The sequence below is a fragment of the Leptodactylus fuscus genome, chromosome 2, assembly GCF_031893055.1.
Source record: "Leptodactylus fuscus isolate aLepFus1 chromosome 2, aLepFus1.hap2, whole genome shotgun sequence".
Taxonomy (NCBI): domain Eukaryota; kingdom Metazoa; phylum Chordata; class Amphibia; order Anura; family Leptodactylidae; genus Leptodactylus; species Leptodactylus fuscus.
The window spans coordinates 179,774,736-179,800,262 of record NC_134266.1 but is presented as its reverse complement, the minus strand read 5'-3'; positions in this window follow the sequence as shown (position 1 = coordinate 179,800,262).

The following is a 25,527-nucleotide window of genomic DNA, read 5'->3' as shown; positions in this document are numbered from 1 at the left end:
GTCCCCCTCCAGGTTGTCCCCACAAATTCATGTCCCCCAAAACTGACATGTCCAACTCAGGATGCCCCCACAGTATCATGCTCTCACTCCAGGTTACTGCCACAGTAACATGTCCTCACACCAAGTTGCCCCCACAGTATCATGTCTTCTCACCCCCAGGTTGCCCCCATAGTGTCATGTACCCCCAGTATCATGCCCTCACTCCAGGTTGCCCCCATAGTATCATGTAAATACACTGAAATTCCCCCCTCAGGTTGCCCGCACAATATCATGTCATCACATCAGGTTGCCCCCACATTTCATGGCCCCCAGACTGCCTCCATAGTTTGGTGTCTCCCACAGGTTGTCCCCATAGTGTCATGCCCCCCATTTCTCCCACAGTTTCATGTCCCCCCCAGGTTGCTTCCATAGTTTGGAGTTACCTCACTGTATCAAAGAAAAGAAACAAAAGTGATACTGGTAGTTGTATTATTTTCAGACCCCAGAATATACCCCAGAAAATACAACATAAAAAACACTGTTACTTACCTCTCCTTGGCTCCGGCGCACTCCCCGCAGATGTTGGCCATCTTTAATGATGTACAGGACCAGTGGCGTAACTAGGAATGGCGGGGCCCCGTGGCGAACTTTTGACATGGGGCCCCCCCGACACCGAAGATCTCGACCGAGTCCCTCCTACGCATTCCTGCGCGCTCTATTATGTTCCATAGTGGCCCCTGCACACAGTATTATACCCAATAGTGGCCCCTGCACACAGTATTATGTCCCATAGTGGCCCCTGCACACAGTATTATACCCAATAGTGGCCCCTGCACACAGTATTATACCCAATAGTGGCCCCTGCACACAGTATTATACCCAATAGTGGCCCCTGCACACAGTATTATACCCAATAGTGGCCCCTGCACACAGTATTATACCCAATAGTGGCCCCTGCACACAGTATTATACCCAATAGTGGCCACTGCACACAGTATTATGTCCCTTAGTGGCCCCTACAGGACTAAATACTGTCACGTCACCCGCTGACCGCTATACCAGGACAAATTGTGGATAAAAAATCTGGCCCTGTGCATTACAATTTAGTAACTCCATGTGCCTCATATTAATAGCAGTTAACCCCATCATCTCCCTCACATTAACCCCTGTAAGCCTCACCATAAGAGTTACTGATATGTGAGAGACATGGAGGTAATAATAAAGTATCTTCATTATTATTACCCCCATATGTCTCACATATCAGTAACTCTTATGGTGAGGCAAACAGGGGTTAATGTGAGGGAGATGATGGGGTTAACTGCTATTAATATGAGGCACATGGAGTTACTAAAACACAAGTAATCACCCCATATGCCTGACATTAATAAGTAACCCCAGTACGTACCTGTGTAGCTTTAGTTTCATTTTCCTTCTTCCTTTCTTCCTCCAGTGCAGGACGGACGGCAGGAGCTCGGCAGGGATAAGCCCCGCCTCCTCCTCTCATTGGTGGGCAGAGGACAGCAGAGAAAGGGAGGGGGGGGGAGATGGAGAGCGTCCTGAAGCGCTGACAGGAGCCAGAGCTGCAGCTCCTGTGTCTCAGCCGTTGCTGCAGCTTCGGGGCCCCCTGTTGGTGGAAAGTATTCCACCAACAGGGGGCCCCGATCATTATACTCGGGGGTCCGAAAAGACCTCCGAGAATAATGATAGCAGCGGTAGCAGCTGTCACCGGGCCCCTGATGTCCCGGGCCCTGTGGCAGCTGCTACCGCTGCTATGGTGGTAGTTACGCCACTGTACAGGACATTGCTTGCGTTGTGAAAGTGGTGGTAGGATCACTTTAAGATAAAACTATTATAAAATTAATGAAAAACTATAATTGCATTGGCATAATTTTACTGATAAGCACTAATACAAATAATTAATCTTTTTATCCTGATGTGCAAAACAAATTAAATTTTACCTTTTACAGATTATTGATGAGATTAATGAGAAGCCCCGAACTATTCTTGTCATGTTTAATAAAATTGTTCTTTTTCCCAGATATTCATATTCTTGTTTTTGCTCACATTTTTAGCTGAAGAACTGTTTCCTCTGCTTCTCTTTTTCTATTGAGTTTTCAGGTTTGTGAATATATGAGTGGATATTGACTATACAATGGACTGTTGAGAAGGAATGACTGCACAATATACCTACACTTTAAGGTCAAAACTACAGATGACTTTAGTTTCCATATCTACATTTTTGCTAGGTTAGAATTGGTGTAACAATGAGAATACACAGTAGTTGATATCTGATATTTTTGGGGTTTGGTAGACAAAAGGAGTCACTTCCATAGTTTATTAATAAAACACACAGAACTGTGGCGGAGGTGATCTAGCGATAAGTATTGTAATTCAAGAGGAGAGACAAATCCAGAAAGATGAAATCATTCCATGCAGAAAGAATAAGCTTATCCCGTGACTAAAGTATGTAAGTCAGTTCTGGCATTAATCCATTGGTGATTAAAGGTTTTGTGAAATGTTTGGGGGTATTAGAAATAAAAGAAGGGACATTTATATCAACTGCATACCTCGGTCAATGGGAGAAAAATGCTTTCAATAGTCAATTCTGACCTGATAGTAGTTGCTGATTCTATGTCGTTCCTATAATATGTGTAAATGAATACAGCAGCTCTGCCCAGAGGATAGAAATGTTGGAGTGTTCATGGAAGGAGAGAAAGATAGATTTGAAAATTAAATTATATCCATGACTGTTGACAAAAATGTTGAGATCATATCAAATCATATGGAAGAGAAGGAGGAAGCCTTCAATGAGAATAATTGTAAGTAAGAAAAGCTTGCTCTTATTGGATTACAATATCAAAGAATGTACACATGTTCCACATTCTCGTGTTTCTTTACATTACAAAACATATTTGGCTTGATTTATCTTACAAGACACAAATCCCCATTCTTATGGATGCACTGTAACTTGTAACTGTTTCTCTTACAGTCTATAACAAAGTATGATCAAGATACGCTTATTCTTAATCTCTCTCTCATATATTTGTATATTTGTGTGTGTGTGTGTGTATATATATATATATATATATATATATATATATACAGTATATTAATCAGTATTTAACTTAAAAGTATTCTGACCTGAAAATATTGCTTTTGTACATAAGAGCTGAGCCTTCTAAACCACTCCAAAATGGCAGTTTTACATCTACCATACATAAGCTATGCAAGTGCAGTACTGATGCTTTATAAGGGAAAATAAGCAATAATTGAAACCACAGACTGGTGACATCTTCTCTGATCATAGTCATTAACTTTCCCAGACCTTTTCATTCACATTTCACAGACCAGTAGGAAGACTTTTTGACTCCTCAGTTTCAAACCACATATTGTCCATACCAGTCAGTGTTTGCTTTATTACAGCCATAATGTACCCTGCACAAGATATGATGCCCTCAATGCCAGACACAATGCTCATGACAGCAGCATTTTCCCCACAAACCAAAAAGCCTATAAAAAATTAGCAATCCTGCACAAAACAGTCACAATGCCCCATGGTAGTAACAAGGCCAATTATGCCAGTCACAACACCCTCTATGACTGTCACTATGCCATCCACAATGTGCCTCCTAATAACAGCCACACTAATCTGTATACATCCAGCTGACCTATTGTGCTAAATGCTTGTCTGATACACGGCAGTCATGTCCTTCCATCAAACAGGGTAACTGTACCTGAGGATGTTTTGTGCTTTAATAGAAGAATACTGAGTAATCTCTGGTAATAGTTTTGGTATCTCATGTTTGCTAAGATAGTTATATGCCTTACATGTTGCATGGAACAATATGCATAGGAACAGCCATACTGTCCCAGATGGTATGCCTATCCTTTATTAATAGTTGGTAAAGATGTCTGGCAGCAGCTATCCCCATCTAACTATGAGCAGTATTTGTGCATGGTACTAAAATTGGTGGGGACAGATGGATTCTTTATAATACACAAAATAACATACATTGTAAGGGTGCTAAAAGATATACAACACAGTTTACGCTGGGTTCACACAGTGCCGCACCTCCCATGAGGCGACCTGAAGCGAGCGCTTCACCGGCACTATGCCAGGGCCTCAGGGAGGGTGGCATTTTTGCTAACCTAAGCCAGTCCAGGACAAGCTGTCCTGGACTGGCTTAGCACGGAGCGGTGGTTTGGGGATGCCACTGGAGCAGCGCTGCTCCAGCAGCCTCCCCTCACGCTCAGGCAGAGCGCAGGCAGTCTCCGGGCCTGCTCTCTGCTGGCGAACGGCGCTAAGCCCCGCCCCCTTTCGAGGCGCCACGCCCATCAGCTAAGCCACACACCCGCTCCGCCCCCTCCTGCCGGCGGGGGGGGGGGGGGGGGCGGCTTTCTGTACTTCGCTCGGGCGGCAAAAGGAGCAGGTTCAACCCTGGGTTCACAGCAACGCCTGAACTCCGTTTTCAGGTTTCCATCTTCTGCATGCAGAAGACGGAAACCTGTCATGCCTATATCTCTGGCTCTTGAATCATCAACATGTGTCATCAAAGCTGACAGTGCACTGAATTAATCTTTCCAGCGGTATATAAAACCCCAGGTGCCAGAGGACATGAAAGGTCCTCTTTAAAATACTGAAGTTTTTTGTGTTTATTAAATTCAATAATATTTCCCTAGGCTCTAGGACATTCCCACAATCCTGAAAAGGGAGAATACTAGTTAGCTTTTTTCACTTTTTGTATGCCAGTGTGGAAGAGGGGCACTGAGTGGTGCTTGAGGACACATTTGTGGGTGATCTTGATATATCAATGCCTCATCTACTGTAGTAGTGGTGGCACCTAATTGTGTATATGTTGGGAGTGCGTCATTAATTCATAGCCTAATGAAATAGGTGAGTTTGAGAAGAGTGTGGAAGCAAAGGTCTTCTTTTACAGTCACATCCAGGGTCACATGTGCTGCTATCAGCTCCTCTCCTGCCTGGTAAACTGCTTAGTTGAGAGAGCTGTCTACACTGAAGACAGACTGCAGTGCATAGAAAAACATGTAGGGGGGAGGGAGAGGTGGAAGATGAGTGAAGGAGTGAGATAGAGAACTCTCTTCTGATAAGATATATTACAAGTTTATGTTCTCCTGAACAATTAATTCACACAAAATAGATATCAGTTATTCTTTAAATTTTGCTAAGTAGATTTATGTAAATAGAAAACTATGTTTTTGGACAATGAAAAAGTGGCAGTTTTTTCCATCAAAAAAATTGGAATGCAGAAAAAGGGGCATTCTGTCTTTTTTCCATCTAAAATAGCACGTCATAAGGGTCCTTCTCTCAATACTGTAATACCGTAGTCAATATAAGTGAATACAAATGGATCACCTTCTTGTATGTCTCCAACAATATTTGAAGATTGTCTCCAATTATAAAACAACTGAATAGTGCTAGTGGATAGAAGGAACTTTTCCATATATCATATTAAATAAAAAATCTTCATTCTCTATTAACCGGTTAAGGACCAGGCCCAAAAGTATGTTAAAGACCAGGCCTTTTTTTTCAAAACTGACATGTGTCACTTTAAATGGCAATAACTTTGAGACGGTTTAACTTACACAAGTGGTTTTGAGACTGTTTTTTTCGTAACACATTGTACTTCATGTTAGTGGTAAATATTAATCAATATTTGTGTATTTATTTATAAAAAAACTAGGAAATTTGATGGAAATTTGGAAAAAATTGCAATTTTCAAAATGTGAAATTCTCTGCTTTTCAGGCAGATAGTCATACCACCCAAATACATAAATAAATATTATCTCCCATATCTCTGCTTTATATCGGCATCATCTTTTGATTGTCTTTTAATTTATTTTGGACGTTACAAGGCTTACAAGTGTAACAGCGATTTTCTAGATTTGCAAGAAAATTCCCCAAACCAATTTTTTAGGGACCGCTTCAGTTCTGTAAGGAATTATAAAGGCCTGTATAATAGAAACCCCCATAAATCACCCCATTTTCAAAACTACACCCCTCAAATTATTCAAAACAGCATTTGGGATGTTTGTTAACCCTTTAAGTTTTTCATAAGAATAAAAATAATATGGCAGTGAAATTTAGACATTTTATTTTTTTTCATTAATACATTCATTTAGACCTAAAATTAACACATTCACAAAGGGTTAAAGGAGAAAATGCATCTCACATTTTGTTATGCAATTTCTCCCGTGCACAGAAATACCCCACATGTGGGCGTAAACTGATTTTTGGGTACACAGCAGTGCATGGAAGGGAAGGAGCGACACTGGGTGTGTGAACAGCAGATTATGCTGGAATAATTTTCAGGCACCATGCCTCATTTGCAGAGCCCCTAGAGTACCAAAACAATGGAAACCCCCCAAAAGTGACCCCATTTTAGAATCTACACCCCTCACAGAATTCATCAAGGGGTATAGTCAGCATTTTGACCCTACAGTTGTTTCACAGATTTTACTAACATTGGGATGTGTAAATGAAAAATTACTAAAATGTCACTTTATCCCCAAAGTTTTAATTTTCACAAGGGGATAAAGGACTAAAAGCCCCCCACAGTTTGTTACACAATTTCTCCTGAACACGGCAATACCCCATGTGTGGCCATATTCTGCTGTATGGGTACATGGCGGGGCTTGGAATGGAAAGAGCACTATTTGGCTTTTGGATGGCAGATTTTGCTGGAATAATTTTAGGTGCCATGTCTCATTTGCAGAGCCCCTAGAGTACCAATACAGTGGAAACCCCCTAAAAGTGACCCCATTTTGGAAACTACACCCCCCACAGAACATATTAAAGGGTAGAGTGAGCATTTTGACCCTACAGCTGTTTCACAGATTTTATTAACATTGGGGCATGAAAATGAAAAATTACTTTTTTTCCAATAAACTGTCAATTTAGCCCCAAATTTTTCATTTTCACAAGAGGATAAAGGGGAAAAAGCTCCATAAAGTTTGTTAAACAATTTCTCCTGAACACAGAAATGCCCCATATGTGGTAATAATCTGCTGTATGGGAACATGGTGGGGCTCAGAATGGAAAGAGAGCTATTTGGCTTTTGAAGGACAGATTTTGCTGGAATATTTTTCAAGTCCCATGTCGCATTTGCAGAGCCCCTAAAGTACCAATACAGTGGAAACCCCCTAAAAGTGACCCCATTTTGGAAACTACACCACTCATAGAATTTATCTAGGGGTATACTGAGCATTTTGGCCTCACAGCTGTTTCACAGATTTTATTAACATTGGGATGTAAAAATGAAAAATTACTTTTTTTCCCAATGAATCGTCCATTTAGCGCCATATTTTTAATTTTGCAAGTAGTTAAAGAATTAAAAGCCCCCCACAGTTTGTTACAAAATTTCTCCTGAACACGGCAATACCCCATATGTGGCCATAATCTGCTGTATGGGTACATGGTGGGGCTCAGAATGGAAAGAGAGCTATTTGGATTTTGGAGGGCAGATGTGGCTGGAATAGTTTTCAGGTGCCATGTCGCATTTGCTGAGCCCCTAAAGTATCAATACAATGGAAACCCCCCATTGTGACCCCATTTTAGAAACTACACCTGTCAAGGAATGAATCAAGGGGTATTATCATTTTGTGCCTAAAATGCTTCCAAAAAATGAATGTCCAAAATGAAAATTTAAATTTTGAAAGAAATATGCCATTTCGGTGCCCCATACATTGCACCCACTTTGTGTTGTCAGAGACCTGCACTCCTAAAACTATTGAGGGGCCATCCCGAGGGGCAAAAAATATATATATGTGGGTGTAAACTGCTGCTTGGGCACACAGGAGGGCTCAGAAGGGAAGGAGCACTGCGCTTTTTAGCTTTTGGGGTACAGATTTAGAGGGACTTTCTGGGGGCCATGTTCCTTTTGGAGAGACCTGGAGGTAACTGTAAACCCCATTTTGTAGGGGCAAGTTTAGGGTCTCTGCAAAAGTGTCATGGCATCCAAAAACCAAACCGTCTGCGCTCCAAAAACCCAATAACCCTTCTTCCCTTCTGTGTCCGGCTGTGCCCTAATATCAGTTTATACCCACATATGACATTACGTCCGTTATCCCGGGTACACCAGTGTCATACATGTGTCATACATGTGGCATAAACTGCAGTCTGGGCGCACAGCAGGGCGCAGAAGGGAAGGAGCGCGATGAGGCTTTTGGAGTACAGATTCAGATGTTTGGTATCTGGACGCCATGCCATGTTTGTAGAGCCTGTAAGGTACCAGAAAAGTGGATTCCCCAAAGGAGTGACCCCATTTTGAAAACTGCACCCCTCAAAGAATTTCTCAGGGGGTGTAGTGAGTATTAGTATCCCGGACATGACTGCACAGCGGATGGCGAAGAGGGAATGTGTAAGCGGTGCGGAGTACATTGCAGACACCAAATTCCCTACTATGTCCCAGTAGCTCCTATGATTGGGGGAGTCACTCTGGGGCTCATTTTGGGGGTCACTTCTGGTGTCTTTCCCTTGTAAACTGTAAATCTGGGGTGTCTCCTGAAGTACACTGACACAGCTTATACATTCCCTTCCTGACGCCGCCAGTTGTATTCTAATAATTTGGCGATTTTGGGTTTTTTTGTCTTCACATTGGTAGATGCTATATTTTCTTTATTCTTTTGGTGACGCGGCCATATAAGGGCTTGTTGTTTGCGGGATGTGATATATTTTGTAATGACACCATTTTTGGGTGCCTACAACATACTGAATACATTTTATTAACTCTTTCTTGCTGGATTTAAAAAAAAATAAAATCCTGGCATTGAGTTGTACCCTTTAAATTTTTCGCCATGCAGCGCACAGTAAAAGTAACATGTTCCCTTTATTCTGCGGGTCGGTACGGTTACGGCGATACCTCATTTATACTATTTTTTTATGCGATACTAATTCTGCAGAACAAAAACACATTTGGGGACATAAATCAGTGATTTTTGCATCGCCATCTTATGAGAGGCGTAACATTTTTATTTTTCGGTTGACAGTGTTGGTTGAGGGCTTATTTTTTGCGGGACAACCTGCGCTTTTTATTGGTACTGTTGTGGGGTGCATATGATTTTTTGATCACTTTTTATAGCATATTTTGTAAGGTGATATGGTGAAAAATCACTACTTCTGGCGGGTTTTTTCCGGTTTTTTTTTCAGATGTACACCGTATACATTAAATATTATTTCAGTTTTATTGTACAGGTTGTTACGGACGCGGAGATACCAAATATGCATTGTTTTTATTAATTTTTAGTACTTTTTTATATAGTTCATTTTGTATAGAGAAAAAGGGATTTTTGGGCTTTATAACTTTATTACTTTTTTCATACACTTTACTTTTTTTTAACTTTTTTTTTTTTTAACTTTTTCATGTGTCCCTTTAGGACACTTGAATCAGTTGATGCTTTCATGAAAGCATCAACTGATTTTGTATAGTAGCTTGCAGGACACGAGCAGGACATGAGCCTGCTCGTGTCCTGCAAGCAGCAGAGGAAGTGAGACACATCGCTCACTTCCTCCATCGGTCGGCAGGATCAACCAGGTATGTTGGGGATCCGGTAGTCTGGGGTCACTGGCCAGACCCCAGACTACCTTTTACTGACATCGGCACCCCCCGATCTCGCCGCGGGGGGTGCCGATCAGCTTCAATATGCGGCGGATCCCTTTCGATCGCGCCGTGATGTTTCACGGCACGATCGAAAGGGTTAAAACGTTCAGTCGGAACTGAGTCTGACTGAATGTTGTTGAGGGGGTGGTTAGGTGTTAGTAACACCTAATACCTGCCCTCCCCCCGCCCCACCCCCTGCCTAGTGAGTCTCTGAAGACCGGCCGTAAATTTACAATCGGCTGGTCTTAGAGACCAGGACTGCTGGCCGTAAATTTACGGCCAGCGGTCCTTAACCGGTTAATCATGGTGAGTTTCTTCTAATGTAGAAGCCTATGCAGAGGTGAGAGAAGGCAGAAGCTATTGGAAAAGACACATATACTACAGATGTTAAAGGGATTTTCCCATCTCAGTGCCTCAGCAGTCTGGCTGCAGTCTTTTCATCTCACTTTCTGTATTTCTCCTCCCTCCTCCCTCCCCCCTCCCTCTTGCTAAATGGGCCAGAGAAGTCTCACAACACTTATACAGGTCAGATAACACATACTTGTAGAGAACGGACTCAGTGTTATCTGTGTGTTTACAGAGAGAAAGAACAGACCAAGCTTTATCAGCAAACTGCAATTAGTTGAATGATTGTCCTGCCAGCAAGAGCACTGAGTAAGTGACGTCACTTGTCCTATATGGTTATAGCAATGCTGTGTAAATAATGGGAGGAATAAGGTCACATAGCATGCAAACAAAGCAGCATTTCTAAAGCAATATATTTAGGAAAAGTCTTCAATTTACATAAGCTACCAGTATAGATAGGATCCTTGAGATGGGACAACCCCTTTAAGCTCTGCTACACTTAGTAACTAAGACAACTCTTTTAACTGTACTCTATTTAGTATGATATTCATACAATAATTCCCAACCGCTGGACAGAACGAGACAATAAAATACTAGCCAGCAACAGCTACCTCCTCCTTTCCCCATGGACTTCTGTATATGAGGCTGGATATGGGTACTGCAAAATATAAGAGTCTCAGTCAAGGAGGGAGACATAAACAGTGGAGAAGGAAATATTCTTTAATTCTTTAATGAGGTATATTACAAATTTTCTTATAATCTCATATACTATTCATTTATAAACATTACTATTGGAGGTACACTTTGATGTCTGTTGTTTTGATCCTTTGATGATCAGAACAACAGACAAAGAAGAGCAGGCTGAAACTACAGTTTGGTATTTTCTCATTGCACTGTATGTTTTTCCAACATTAATAAATGTATTGTGGTTCTAAATCAAATCTTTCACTTCTAAGTCATGCATGCTTTCAGTTATCCCACAATGTCCTAAATGAACATTGCTGAATACATAAGATCAGTTAAAAGTATGACTAAGATTGCATATTCTGGACATTTGGTTCATGTTTACCAAATTTCTTCTGTGTTTATCAACGTTTTGTTAGAAATGTCTGTGCCTTATTATTCTTATTTTAGCTCATTCTATTCTAATATTCAGTGGATATGAAAGATAGGATTTAAATGTAGTTGTGCAGCTGAATATAAAGGAGCTGCATTTAGTCAATTCCATCCAAACACGAACCACATTTATTTCCACTTTGAACCATGATCACAGCTTGCTTACAATGAAAAAGGGATAATGACACTTATAAATATTTAGGGAGCAGCACGGATTACAACATGTTTGTATTCTACCTTTACAAAATACTTATGTAGTTTAGCTGCTAAAAAGAACAGGCGGGAAAAATCATCAATCACCTATCAGCTTTATTGTGAATTATAAATGAGCTTCACGTGTTTTCTGGAAATGCAGAAAAGTAATAGTTTATATTAGAAATGCAGGCAAAGCAGAATAAAATATTACTACAAACCAAGCCGTAATAGTTTTCCTAAAATGAAAACAGGAAAGTATACAGTATATCTGCTGTGACATATTTAGGGGGTTTCCTCACCACGGAAAAAGCCTTTCATATGGAAGATACTCCCAACACCCCCTGCTAACGATACAGCACTTCATGGTGACCATTGCAATGAATGACCATCCATTTTAATGACCAAAGAAAGTCCCTAGTTAAAAAATAAGCAAAGAAAAGCCATGGCAAAAAACTAAAGCTCTGCTTTGGTTTTCTGTCATGTGGAGACCCCTACCCCGGCTCCACATGACAGAAAGTCAAAGCATAGCTTTAGTTTTCTGCTTTGACTTTCCTACGCATATTAGGCTCAGTAAATGTGCCTGATTCTATGGAGTGTCTCCTATTCCCCTGCGGACTCTGTGGCTAAATCAGCCATGAAATCTGTCATAATGTCGAGGACACTTATTTTTTAGTTTCCTGCTTGATTTCTACCTCCTGTTAAAAAGAATAGGAAGTAGCATCAGCACAAAATCTGGCTCTGATTTTGGGGTGGAATCCGTTTCAAAATAAGCGCCAAATTCTGCCACATGAGTATACCCTTACACAACTCCCCAAATAGAGCCAGTTCCATCGTGTCAGTCCTGCTGTTACATATTGGCTGTTGTTCTGTCCCTTATGTAGTGTCAGCCAGAATTACCTCATGAAATGTCAACCAGGACCTCTAAATGGTGTTGATTTACCCAAATATTGGCAGACAAAATGCTCAATACATATTGACATGTGGTGTAGTGAGTGCTTCAGTACAGAATACCTGAATTTTGCTCCTATAAAGTAGATGTTGTTCAAAATGAATGATAAAAAATTATAACCTTAGTATTTATAACTGAGAAAAGATAACACAAATATATTACCATGAAAAAACATGCAATATATCCAAGTTTTATCTTTAGACTATGTATTATCAATTCAAATGGTGCATGTGATTTCCTATAGTAACACATCAGATGTTTAGGTGGTAGTCCAGCCCTGTCCTGATGCATACCGCCATCTCTACTGTTTAAGTGATGCATCATCTTAGGTCATTCAGATCCTGGGGTTCGGGAATATAGTCCCACAGAAAGAAGTCAAAGGAAGTTAGGCCTTGTTACTGTGGAGGCCAGCAAACCATTTCTAAATTTTTGTTTCTGATGTCACCAATGAAATGTTCTGGTAAAATTTGATTTAGGTGAACATCGAAATGTAAATGTGGAGGTGCACGATCCAGTAGATGAACTAAGCTTGGCAGACCTTCCTCTATCTGTGGCTTAAGCCATTTTTTTATTGTGTCTAGCTTGGAATGAACAGTGACAGTTTTCAGTAGGGACTCTAGACTTTGCGTCTACTTGTTGCACAGAAAATGTTTCATTTGAATGACTCCATCATACGCTCAATAATAAATTGTAATGTTGTGGAGATTGACCTTCCCAATGAAGTGAGAGGTAGCCTCATTGCTGAATACCACCCTGTCAGCAAATTAATCCTCTCCAATCAGCCCTTCAAGTTAATGCAAAAATCATGGCTTTTTTTAGTTTGTCATCTTACTTCAGTTCCATGCCACGGCATGGTTTGTTGCAACCGTATTCTAGTTAGCCTGGTTGACTTTCTAAGACTTCTACACTTCTACACCTTTTCGAATCCTGTTCCCTGTATCTTAAGAAGTGGATTTGATTTGCTTCACCCAGTGTAAAATGCAGTTTCTAAGTGGAGCACATTTACCAAATTTATCTTAGTTTCTCTGTATTAGCACAACAGACCCCAATCTTGCATATACTAACACACGCATATATTTTTCTTGCTTAGATGTCACACACTTTATAAGTACATTTAACATTTGCCTCTTTGGCCCAGTTCACATCTATGCTCGGTAAATCCATTCGAAATCAGTATTTGAAATCTTCAAAAACTGATTTTGAATGGTCCGGATTAAAACCCTTTGATTTCAATGGGTTTTAAAAGTAATCCGTATGTATCAGTTTGTGTCATTTCGAAGCAGAGAGAAAAATAGAACTTGCAGGACTTTGTCTCCATACTAAAAATAAGGATTCCAGACAGACAGCAACTAATCATTTTTTTTTTTTTAAATTGAGGTCTATGGAAAATGGATTACAAATGGATAGCAATCAGTTTGTGTCTGTTTTGCAATCTGTTTTTCCCTCTATGCATGCTCAGAAAGAAGAAGGGGAAAAAAACGTATTGTCAAAAATGGACACAAATGGACACAAACCCATTGACTAATCTGTCTTAAAAAATGGATTCTGGTATCTGCTGTGTCACCATTTGGAATCCTTTTTGTACCAAACTGTTTTTCTCTTAAAACAGTTTGCAAGCGGACAGATACCAGACGCAGATATGAACCCAGCCTTAGAATGTGAAAGCTGTGCAATGATTAGCTGCTATGTACAACTTAGTCAGTATTGCTGTGATTTTCAATGAATAGATATTTACCACTGTTGCTATTTAAAGGGGCTCTATCATTGGGAAAAGTCATTTTTAGCTAAGCACATACTGGCATAGCCCGTTTTTATTCATATGCTAATTAGGCTTCAGCATGCACAGGAAGTTCTCAGCAAGCACTGTCTGCTATATGTACAGCACAGGAAGTCTCAGCGAGAACACTCTCTCCTGTGTGTACAGCACAAGCTGCTGCTGCTGATGACTCATCTCCCTGCTCACACAGAGGAGTGCACAATGAGAACTTCCTGTGCTGGATGGGAGCTAATTAGCATATGAATAAAAATGGGCTCATTAAAAAACTACTGATGTGATTTACATGCAAAAGGTAGGTGTAAATAGCCTTTATAAAAGCTTTGCAAGTATATGTTTAGTTAAAAATGACTTTTCCCAATGATAGAGCCCCTTTAACTACATGCCGCTGCTTTTGCACCATCCTTTTTTAATCACCCAGTACATGTTGTATAGTTCTGGTTTAGTCTTGGTAATGTCTTGATAACTAGAAGAAGAATGATGTCACAATTTCTAAGGAATACAAAATCGCTTGCATATATCTATCTATATGCCAATGAAATATTTCCTTTTAATCATCACTGACTGGTTAATTTTATAGTGGAAAAATACAACAATCGTGTTTTATCAAATTCTTTGCAATCGAATATATAAATGAATAACGTAGGGCGATGAAGAGAATATCAATAAAGAAATTAATGAGTATTACAGCACATGAAAGCCTTGACATCGATATATTAATTCAATGAAATGACATATAATTGGGAAATCTATGTGTAGTATAATGAGAATGATGGGATGCCAATAAATAAGAAGTGAATAGCATGCATTAACAATCACCTGACATCCAAATTCATAGATCCAGGTAAATCTGGATATGAATTACTGTATAATAATGACCTTCTAAGAAAAGGTGACTTATAAATATTGAGGAGACAGTATATCCTAACAATACAATAAGTGTGATGGACAATACACATATTTATGTTTATTTGATAGTCACTGGGACTACATACAACTTATTGCTTATTAATAGTGTATGCTGTGAAGACAATGGTTGTTTAATATTTCATTATAATCACAGGAACTTGGCTGTTTGTTATTCTTGAAAAGCATGGATAAAAGAACTTTTCTAAATTGGTAGCAGGATTTTGCAGGGTTTAGCTTTAACTTAATGGAAACTGTTTCAATGTCTTGTCACCAATGGACTTTACATAGATGCACACTGACATAAATTGGTCCCAAAGATAATACAGCTCTTTTTAGGCCTAGGCATTCGGAGTTGGGTTGTATATACTATTACAAGACTATTATATACTGCATTGTTTTCTAACCATAGTATATTGCTGAATTGGCTGATTTCATAAATATGTCATATATATGACATATTTTACACAACGATTTAGCAAATAGAAGTGACATAAATGGACCAAACTTTTACAAATTAAATCTAATGCTACATCCTTGTTACATTTGGTTTCCTGGTCACATGGGTCACATAATTACATATTCATGCCAAACCACTAACGGAGGATAATCACCAAATCTGGTGCTGACTGACATTTAATTATGAGCAATACTTTGTATGTTAATGGTGTGCTAGTGTCCAGTTAAATGCGATGCCAGTCACAATGATATTCAGCTATGCCGTGGCTCCACAGTTTAATCATTAGCGTTTTCTGCTTTGCAAGCAGCGCTTGTCATTTAACTCTTTGTGGCTCAATTGTTGTGTTTATCATGATAACTGTCCTAGGCAGAGTTCGGTCACAAGGCAGAAAATGTATATCTTAGAAGATTACATTGACGTCTCATGCTTGTATCTATGTTCATTTACAGTGTTGTACAACAAATTAGAATACATCTAAAGAGATACGGTGAGATTTATGTTGCTCTGGGGCGAATATCTCCTTTTTGAAAAAGTTGCTGTATGTTGTTTCTGTGGGACACTGTATTCTCTCTAGAACAATGCTTCGCAACCTATTCAAGTTATGTACCCGCACTTTAAAAAAGTTCCAGCCAAGTACCCCAAATGGATACTGTGGTGTCCCCTATATGACAAAACCTGGTCCTGATCTAAAATGGGGAAGAAAATGTGGAGCTCATAACATGCCATGTAAATTCTTTTACTTATTAGGGGCATTTTTGACTAAGGGCTCGTTCACATCTGTGGCCGGTCTCCGTTTCCCGCACAAAACAGAGCAAGAGACGGAAACCTGCAGGACTCTTTCATACCCATTCATTTGAATGGGTTTGAAAGGTGTCCGGCCATGAGCGCCGGTGAGCGTTTCATGCTCTCTGCTGTGAAACCGGTTTTTATAAACTGGACACAGAGTTGGACATGCAGTACTCTGTGTCCGGTTTAAAAGAAACGGTTTCGCGGTGGAGAGCATAAAACACTCACCGGCGCTCACGGCCGGACCCGGTCTAACAGCTTTCCATCTTCTGCATGCAGAAGACGGAAAGCTCAGAATGGAGTCCGGGCGCTAGTGTGAACCCAGCGTAACATACACTAAAGGTTTTGAGGATCTTTTAGCTTCTGACTAGCTTTTCACTTATCAGTTCATGGATCAGAATCTGTCTTTCTGCACAGACTGCCCTCTGCCTTAGAAGAGAGCCAACCCCCTATAACCCTGACAACTTCCGATGTCTGCCTCTACTTGGTAGCTACCATGCCTCAGGAGTTGAAGATAGTGGATGGGCAGCACTAGTTCCCCAGGAACCCACAAACCTGAGTATTCATTAAATCTATCACTTACAGTGCACTGGTTTTGGGTTGTGGCATGTACCACCTGAGACTGTATGGTGTACCCCCTGGGTATGAATACCACAGTCCTGGAACCATAGTCCTAGAAGAAATGTGTTTGTAGAAAAATTCCTTTTACACAAGTTGGATACAATCCAGGATATCCATAGCACAGAAGACATCCTGCAGTGAACCCACCCATGAGAAAAATGAGACAAGACTGGCTAATTTTCACTGTAGCTTTCGAGAGTAATTCCTTGGCAGGTGACATGACATTCAACCTTTGAAAACCACAGCCAGACATGCAGAAATAATTTAAAACCCACAGCACAAGACACTTTGCACTGAATGCTTTTTTTTCTGCAGTATGTGGGTGAGATGTATGTAAATCCCATCCACCGCACAGCTACTGTACATTGCAGTTGGGTGAACTGCCAAAGATTCCAGTGCAGCTAACCCACTCTGAACTCACACCTTGTGTTCACACACAGAAACTTATGCAATTGCAAATAAGATCCATTAATCTAAATGTGGTTGTTCTGTTAGCAAGCACATGGTTTTCTGCAAGCCCCTTTCAGAGGTTTCTGCATGATATGCAATGCTGCAAGCTACAGTAATTCTTATGGACTAACACAAGAACGGTGGAAAAAACATGAGCCTCTTTATAAAATAAAAAGCTAATGAGTATAGTTTTTTTTTTTTTTTTTATTCAGAAAGTTTTATTGGTTTTTCAAAATTTTTTATGGGGGTACAGAAAAGAAAAAGGGAGGGGGAAGAAAGCATCACAACAAAAATTCCAACAGCACACGCAAAGCGTCTCTAACATAGACGGTACACAGCTACATCTGAATGGAACAAAAATGTCAAATACCACAATGTACCTAAGAGCCAGAATCCAAATAAGGTTCATATCTAGCTAGTTTTCACTATATAAGTGTACAAGCAAAGCGGTAGACAATGAAAGAAAGAAGTGGTGGTGGGGGGGGGAAGGTGGGGGGGGAGGAGGGGTAGGTGTCTATTCCAAGTGAGGCCAAAGTAGCTGGGCGGACATGTCAAAGAGGCCCATCCTAACTTTGCGTGTCAACAACTGGTGGCGCGTGTTGTATTCCAGTAATCGTGCCATGGCTTCCAAATCTTGACATATTTGTCATGAGTCCTTCAAGACCAGCTGAGCAGTTCCTCCAACCTCGAGATCTCGTTGACAGTGTTCTCCCACAGTGTTAAGGGGGGTGCAGCGGTTTGCAACCAATACCTTGGAATCAGAAGTTTAGCCGCAGCAAGTAGTAGCGTGACTAGCTTGTCCTTTTCAGGCTTATAGGTGGAGTTTGGGTGAGCCAAGAACAGCGTCGCAGGCGTGAGGTCAAAGGGTGCCGCTGTGACGGTTCTAATGCAATCTGTCACCTCAGACCAAAAATCCGCAATAGAAGGGCATGTCCACCACAAGTGTAGGTACGTGCCTACTTGTTGCGAGCATCTCCAGCAATGTGGGTTATCGCTCAGACCACGTCTGGCCGTCCATTCAGGTGTTTTATACCACCTCGAGAGAATTTTGAAGTGGTTTTCTTGCATGCGAACACAGGAGGACGAGCCATGTGAGAACTTCAGGATGTTTGCTATTTCTTCAGGGGAGAACTTGACTTCCAGGTCCATCTCCCAGGGGGTAATGTAAGCCGGTTTGTAATCTGCAGGGGGTGCAACGAATCTGTGGAGCAAGGACGAAACCTTTCGCAACATCCTAGTACGGGAGGTTAAAACTTTCTCAAAAGCGGACAGACGAATTCTCAAGTCTGGAGTGTCTTTCAGTTGCGTGAGGAAGAATCTAATGTGCTCCTTGTGAAGGAAAGACAATTGTGACAGTTGCGGGAAGTGAGTCGGGTCAGTGATCAATTCCTTTGCTTCTTCATCCCATAGGTCTCTCAGTCGGAGATCCCCAAGGGCCGTCCACGCTGAGGCATACTGCCTGACTGGATCACCGTATAGGGCTGGAAGGAGTGCGACAGGCAATAGTGGCGAAGGGCCTGGGGCTAGTTCTGGTCCAAGAGAACGCCAAGTTTCAACCGCTCCCCTGAAGAGTGGATTAAGGGAGTTCGCGTGCGGTTTTTTCTTATGAGGTAGCCATAGGTCTCTCATCAGGGAGGGAGGTAGGCAAACTGTGCTAGTGGAAATCGGGAACAGCAGATGCGACCACCATCCGAATTGGATTGCCCGGTAATAGAGTTGGACGTCCTGGAGGCCAATTCCACCTTGCGTTTTCGGTTTCACCATCAGTGACCATGCTATTCTAGGTGCTTTGCAACGCCATATGAACTTCGTGAACATGGAGCGTACTGCAGTGAAAAAGTCTCTCGGGACATAGATGGGGAGCATGGACAGCTTGTAAACGATTTTCGGCAGTAGGTAAGTCTGTATAAGCGCTTTTCTGCCAAACCATGAAAGTGGCAGGTGCTGATAAGAATCAAGGTCAGCTTTGAGAGACTTAAGAAGAGGCTGGAAGTTCGCCGCGTACAGGTCTTCGATGGTTGGCGTGAGTCGAATGCCTAAGTATTTAAGTGAAGTAGTGGTCCATTGAAATGGTGTGCTAGCCTGAAGGAGGGAGGCGCGGTGCTTCGGGAGCGAGACATTTAAGATCTCGGATTTCTCTAAGTTCGCTTTGTAACCCGAGACTCCCCCATAAGCCTGTAGGATCTCCATGATGCGTGGTAAGGCCTCTTCTGGGTTCGAGATAACGAACAAGACGTCATCTGCGAACGCCGTTGCAGAGGTGGTGACTTCTCCGGTCCGGATGCCTAGAACAGACGGGTCTTGGCGAACCCTTTGAAGGAGTGTTTCGAGGACTAAGATGAATAAGGTCGGTGAAAGAGGGCAACCTTGTCTGGTCCCGTTACGAATCTGGAACGCTTCCGAAAGCGTTCCATTGACCTTAAGTCTGGCATAAGGAGACTCATAGAGAGTAAGGATCGCATCGACAAAAGGCGGCGGAAATTGGAAACGGAGCAGCGTCTCTTTCATGAATGTCCAGGATACCCTGTCGAAGGCCGTTTCCGCATCTACGCCCAGAAGTATGAGGGGGAGGTTGTCTTTCCTCGCTTTAAAGATCAGCGGAAGCAGGCGTTTCGTGTTGTCCCTGCCTTCTCTTCCCGCTACAAAACCGGATTGCTCAGGGTCAACCAGCACTGGTACTAACGGCTTCATCCGTAGGGCAAGCAGCTTGGCCCAAATTTTCAGGTCTAAGTTCAGGAGGGAGATTGGCCTATAGTTGCCACAGAGGGTGGAATCTCTACCTTCCTTGGGGATGAGAGTTATGTGGGCTTCCAGCGTCTGGGATGGGAGGGAGTCACCAGAGAGCAGGGCATTGCACATTTTAGCTAAACGTGGTACAAGGATGGATTTGAACTTTTTGTAGTATAATAGCGGGAGACCATCAGGTCCGGGACTCTTTCCCACTGGGAAGCTATTGAGGACGCCAGACAGTTCTTCATGCGAAACCGGGTCCAAGAGTGAAGACACTTCGTCTGGAGATAGTTCAGGCAAATCTAGAGAGGATAGGAAATCTCTGAGCAGGTTCCGCCGTTCAACTCCCGCTTGTGGGGCTTCACTATCTGCCAAGTTGTAAAGCTTGGAGTAAAACTGAACGAATTCCTTCGTTATTTCAGGCGTATCAGCAGTGGGTATACCTTGGTCAGTCATAATGCTGGTAATATACGATTTCTGTTTAGCCTTGTGGAGGAGTGACGACATGAGACGGCTGCCCTTATTGCCATGGGCGTAAAGCAGCTTCCGAAAATGGAGGTGATGTTTGGCCGCTCTCTTGTTGAGTATGTTCAAGAGAGCCTCCCTAAGACTGAGCAAGTCTGAAAGCGCCGCTTCCGCCTTGGTTCTCTTATGAATGCGCTCCAATCTCGCTATATTGGCGAGAAGAGAGTCAACTTCCGCTTGCTTCTCCCTCTTCACTCTCGCAGCTAGGGAGATAAGTACACCTCTAATGTAGGCTTTGTGTGCTTCCCAGACTATTGGCGGGGAAACCTCTGGCGTCTCATTTCGGCAGAAATATTCTCTCAAGTGTTCCTCCAAGAAGCCGACATTCTTCTGCGAGTCGAGCAAGGATTCATTCAGGCGCCAAGTCCACTGTCCTTTAGAGATCTGCTTGAGTTGAAGAGAGAGGAGGACCGCTGAATGATCAGACACTGCTATTGGACCAATTTTAGCGTCTGAGGAGAGAGGAAGCAAATCTTTGGTGATAAGCAAATAGTCAATCCTGTGGTAGGTCCCCGCAGTGGTAGAGTAGAAGGTGTAATCTCGTCCATTAGGGTGTAGCATGCGCCATGAGTCTACTAGGTTCAGCTCTTGTAGAGCCCTATGGATCGCGCTGATGGACCTCTGCGATAGAAGCGACTTAGGGGACGAAGAGTCCAATACATGGTTCAGTGCCACATTGAGGTCTCCGCCTACCACCAGCTGTCCTTCCGTGAAGAGGCTTAGGGAATGTAAAGTTCGGACAAGCCATGACGTCTGGTTTTTGTTCGGGGCATAGAGGGATGCAAAGGTGTATGGAACCGAGGCTATGCTGCCTTTAACGAATAGTGCACGACCATCAGAGTCAGCATGCTTTGCCTTGAGGATGAAAGGCGTGGAAGGGTCTATCAGGATGGACACTCCTTTTGACGCTGAGTTGGGGTGGGTACTGTGGAAACACTGATTGAAGGCTTTGCCAGGAAATTTGGGAACCTTGAGACCCTTGAAATGCGTCTCCTGGAGGAAGACTACATTCGCCTTCCAACGTCTGAGCAGGTACATAATATGATGCCTCTTATTCGGGGAATTGAGGCCATTAGCATTCAGTGTCACACATTGGAGGGTAGCAGATGTGGATGCAGATGAAGAAGACATTCCACAGCAGTAGATTTACAAGACACCTAGGGGAAGGAATAAGGGAATAGAGGAAAGGAAGGAAGGGATGGGCTAACGAAGAATGGGAGGGGCAGGAAATAAAAAGGAGCGAGGAAGAAGGGGATAGGACAATTGGCGTGTGCACAGCAACAGTGAGATAATAGGTTATGAATAACAAAATCTAATCAACTTCGGCTAAGACGAAGACAAGAGTAAGTTATCAAACAATGCCACTTAAGGTGACTACGAACTAAACAGAATCAGGGTAACTCAGATCTATAGAGTTCTCAAAAACAGGTAATACCAAAGAGGATACTACGAAGGACGCTGACACGTCCACACCGGGCTTATGTTAGCACAAACACTATACTAAACATTGCAATGGTGAAGAAAAGAGCATAACAGTCAACACTGGGATACGACAGAGAAAACATCACCTAGAAACGAGGGGTGTACTGAACTAAATGCGAATACTAAAGTCCAAATGGGGTCTAACTCGATCTAGGGTGAAACCTACGGTAAGCTAGGGAGCATATACAGTTCACAAAATAAGACAAGAGCAAACCGTGGTGAGCATAATCAATTGGAGTCCAGTCCACGCAGGAGCTGCTTCCTGGATCTCGGGGACCGGAGTCGACCTGGAGTACGTGGTGGATCCATCAGCGGCAGAATGGAGGTCGGATCCGGTTCTCGCGGAATCGGCAACCAGGATGGAACCGGAACAGGCGGAATGTTGAGCACCGCCCAGACCTGGTCTAGGTCCCTGGGGGTGAAGACGTTGTATCTCCTGCCATTCTTGGTGAACGAAAGTCCAAAAGGGAACAGCCAGGCATATGGAAGGTTATGTGCCTTCAGGACCTCCAGTAGTGGGCGCATCATTTTTGTAGCGTGGCAGGAGCAAGGTCTTGGTAGATTTATACCGGGGTGCCATCATGTAACAAGTCCTTTTTGTCTCTGGCCGCTCGGAGAATCTCAGAAGCATGAGCGGAGGATAAAAGGCTACAAATGACGTCTCTCGGCGGGTCATTACCCTCCGGCCGTGGGCGAATTGCTCTATGTGCTCTCTCAATCAGAACAGACTTCGCCTTTTCCTCCCCAAGCAAAACTTTGAAAAGCGCTCCCGCTACATCAGATAAAGATTCCGGAGGAAACGTTTCCGGGAGGCCCCTTATACGAACATTCTTGCGCCTGTTACGATTCTCCAAGTCCTCCAGTAGCAAATACGTTTTATTAAAATGCTCTGTGTGGGAGTCAAGCGTGGCCAACATGGCAGAAGTGGTTTTCTGAGTCTTTGCCTGTTTTGATTCCAGGGAATCGACTCTCTTCCCCATTGCTTTCATATCAGCTCTAAGTTCGGCTATCTCGGACAAAACCGGGACAAGCGCATGGGAGAGAGCCTCTTTGAGAAAACCTTGTGCTATGACTGTGGAATCAGAGTCCATATTAAAGGAATCCTCCTCAGAGTCTGGGGCCCCAGCGCCCTGCAGAGAGCTATCACTATGCTGTTGTTTATTGGATTGAACAGGACGTGCAAGGTTTTGCTTCTTCAAGAATTTCTGCATGTTAGCCGGAGATACAGGCGTTGTCTGCTGTGATTTAGGATCAGTGGGTCTATCCTTCCCAATCTTGACCATTTCTAGTAGTAGGGAGCTAAATAGGTGTGTGGCAGCGTCCTAGAGCGACGGTTTACAGGCTCATGAGGGGCAGTGAGCCAGTGGACAGAGACAAACTTAAGAAGATATACGAAAATTGGTGTAAAGTAGCGGGCAGCAGGAGGGATAATCCGTTGTGCAAAGGCCAGCAAGGTTCCAGAAAGTCAGAGGCGCCTGTGGCAGGATGGTAGGCCGCACAGCCTGAGGCGTAGGAGGGGGGGCCCGGACAAGGCGGTAGGGGGGGGGGGAACCAGGCGGTAGAGTGCAGAGCCTCTACACATCCATCAGGGAGGCTCCTCATACCGCCTGGTTCCCCCAAAGTAGCCAAAGTCCAGTGTCAGAAGTAGTCCGTGGCTGGGTCTGTGGGGAGATGATGAGGCCGCAGTGTACAGATGGCGCCTGAGAAGCAGGGGGGGGGGGGAGGAGGAGGGAAGAGAATGGGTGAGGAAGGCAGAGGTAATGGGAGAGCTGCGTCACTTATCTTGCCCTGGAGTGTGTTCTCCTCCTTCTCTCAGGGTCGTCACCGGAGACCAGGTGTACTAACAGAGGGGATGCGGCAGCTATCTGTGTCCACTCCGGCAGTCTGGGAGCGTCTGCGCGATGGTGCTGGAGCCGGCGGGACCGGAAGTAGGCCAATGCGGCGTTGCTGGCAGGAGAGGCCGGGGCGCGGGAGAAGCCGCCAAGCGACCAGATGAAGTGTCTCTATTCGGGCCACCCGAGAGGACGGAGGCAGGCAGCGAGGATGAGGTAAGTCTCCTTACACGTCCGGAGCGGTGTTCACTCTCGCGGCGGAAGTTGACAGCCGACAAGAGCCAGGCGGCAGGTATATGAAGTAGGCCGCAGGTTCTCCTCAACGGATCGGAGCCAAAAAAAAAAGAAACAAACAAGAATGTCTCTGGCCAGTTGTGCTAGTAAGGTGGGGGAAAAGTCCCTTAAGGAAGGTCCAGTGGATGGTGGCACTGTAGAGGCAGATGGAGATGGATAATGTGCCGGTGGATCCGGAGCTCCAGAAGCGCACGTCCTTTCGCCTCAACAGTTAGGCCACGCCCCCATGAAAGTATAGTTTTGCCATAGCCAACTCAAAGTCAGAACCAAGAAAATACAAATATGAGCCCAAAGTTCAAAGGGGAACAAAGGAGAAACGTCAGGAAAAAAATGATGAGCAAATCTGTAGCCCATCATGTTATAGTCATCAGCGCCTCAAGCAGATCCAATTTTTTTCCTATTAGTAAGCTTCTCAAGGAAAATTCCTTCTATTCTAGAGTGTTCTTTTAGTGTACCCTGGAGATCATTGAGACGTGTTCTTGTCAACTCCTCATCTAGACTTTTTTCATAAGGCCTAATCTGATGGGCATAGGCCGCATCAGCTCGCTATGGTCTGCCAGGAGTTGTATTAGATGTTCTTTCCAGTGAAATTGGTCTGCTGTGATAGTGTCTTTGTGTCTGTCCATTCCCTCAAAAAAAGATAGCAGAAAACTTGGTGAAACTGCTTTTGAGATCCATTAGGAATGCCACCATTATGAAGTCTCAGATGACTTCCCAATTGTAATCATTTATTTTAGGATGAAGCAGTTGGGCATTGCCGTGTTATGGGCAGCTCTAGACTATTACATGTAATTTAACGTATAAAGCTGGGTTCACATATGTGTCTGGTATCCATTAAGAGAAAAACAATTTTGTACAAAAAGCATTCCAAACAGTTACACAGCGGTTAAACAAATCCATTTTTTTTAAAACAGATTAGGGCGGGCTCACACCATCGCCAGGTCTCCGCTTTCAGGTTTCCATCTTCTGCCCGACACACTGGAAAGGAGACGGAAACCGGCAGACAGTTTTCAAACTCATTCATTTGAATGAGTTTGCAAATTGTCTGCCCGTAAGTGTCTTCTGCCCTCCGAGGTGAAAAAGTTTTTTTTTCTTTTAACCGGACACAAAGTCGAACATGCAGGACTTTGTGTCCGGTTAAAAAAAACGGTTTCGCCGCAGAGACCAGAAGTTGCTCATGGGCGGGCACTCAATGCCGGGTTTCCGTCTCTTGTTGGCAGAAGACGGAAACCCACAAAGCGGAGACCAGGCGCAGGTGTGAACCTGCTCTTAGTTAATGGGTGTCTGTTCAAAAAACTGACCGTTCGTGTCAGTTTGTGTCTGTTTGCAATCCGTTTTTGTCCGTTTTAACCAATCCTTTTTTTTTTCTTTCCCTTCTTCATTCTGGGAATGTGCAGAAGGAAAAATGGATTGCAAGACAGACACAAACTGATTGCTATCCATTTGTAATCCTTTTGTAATCCATT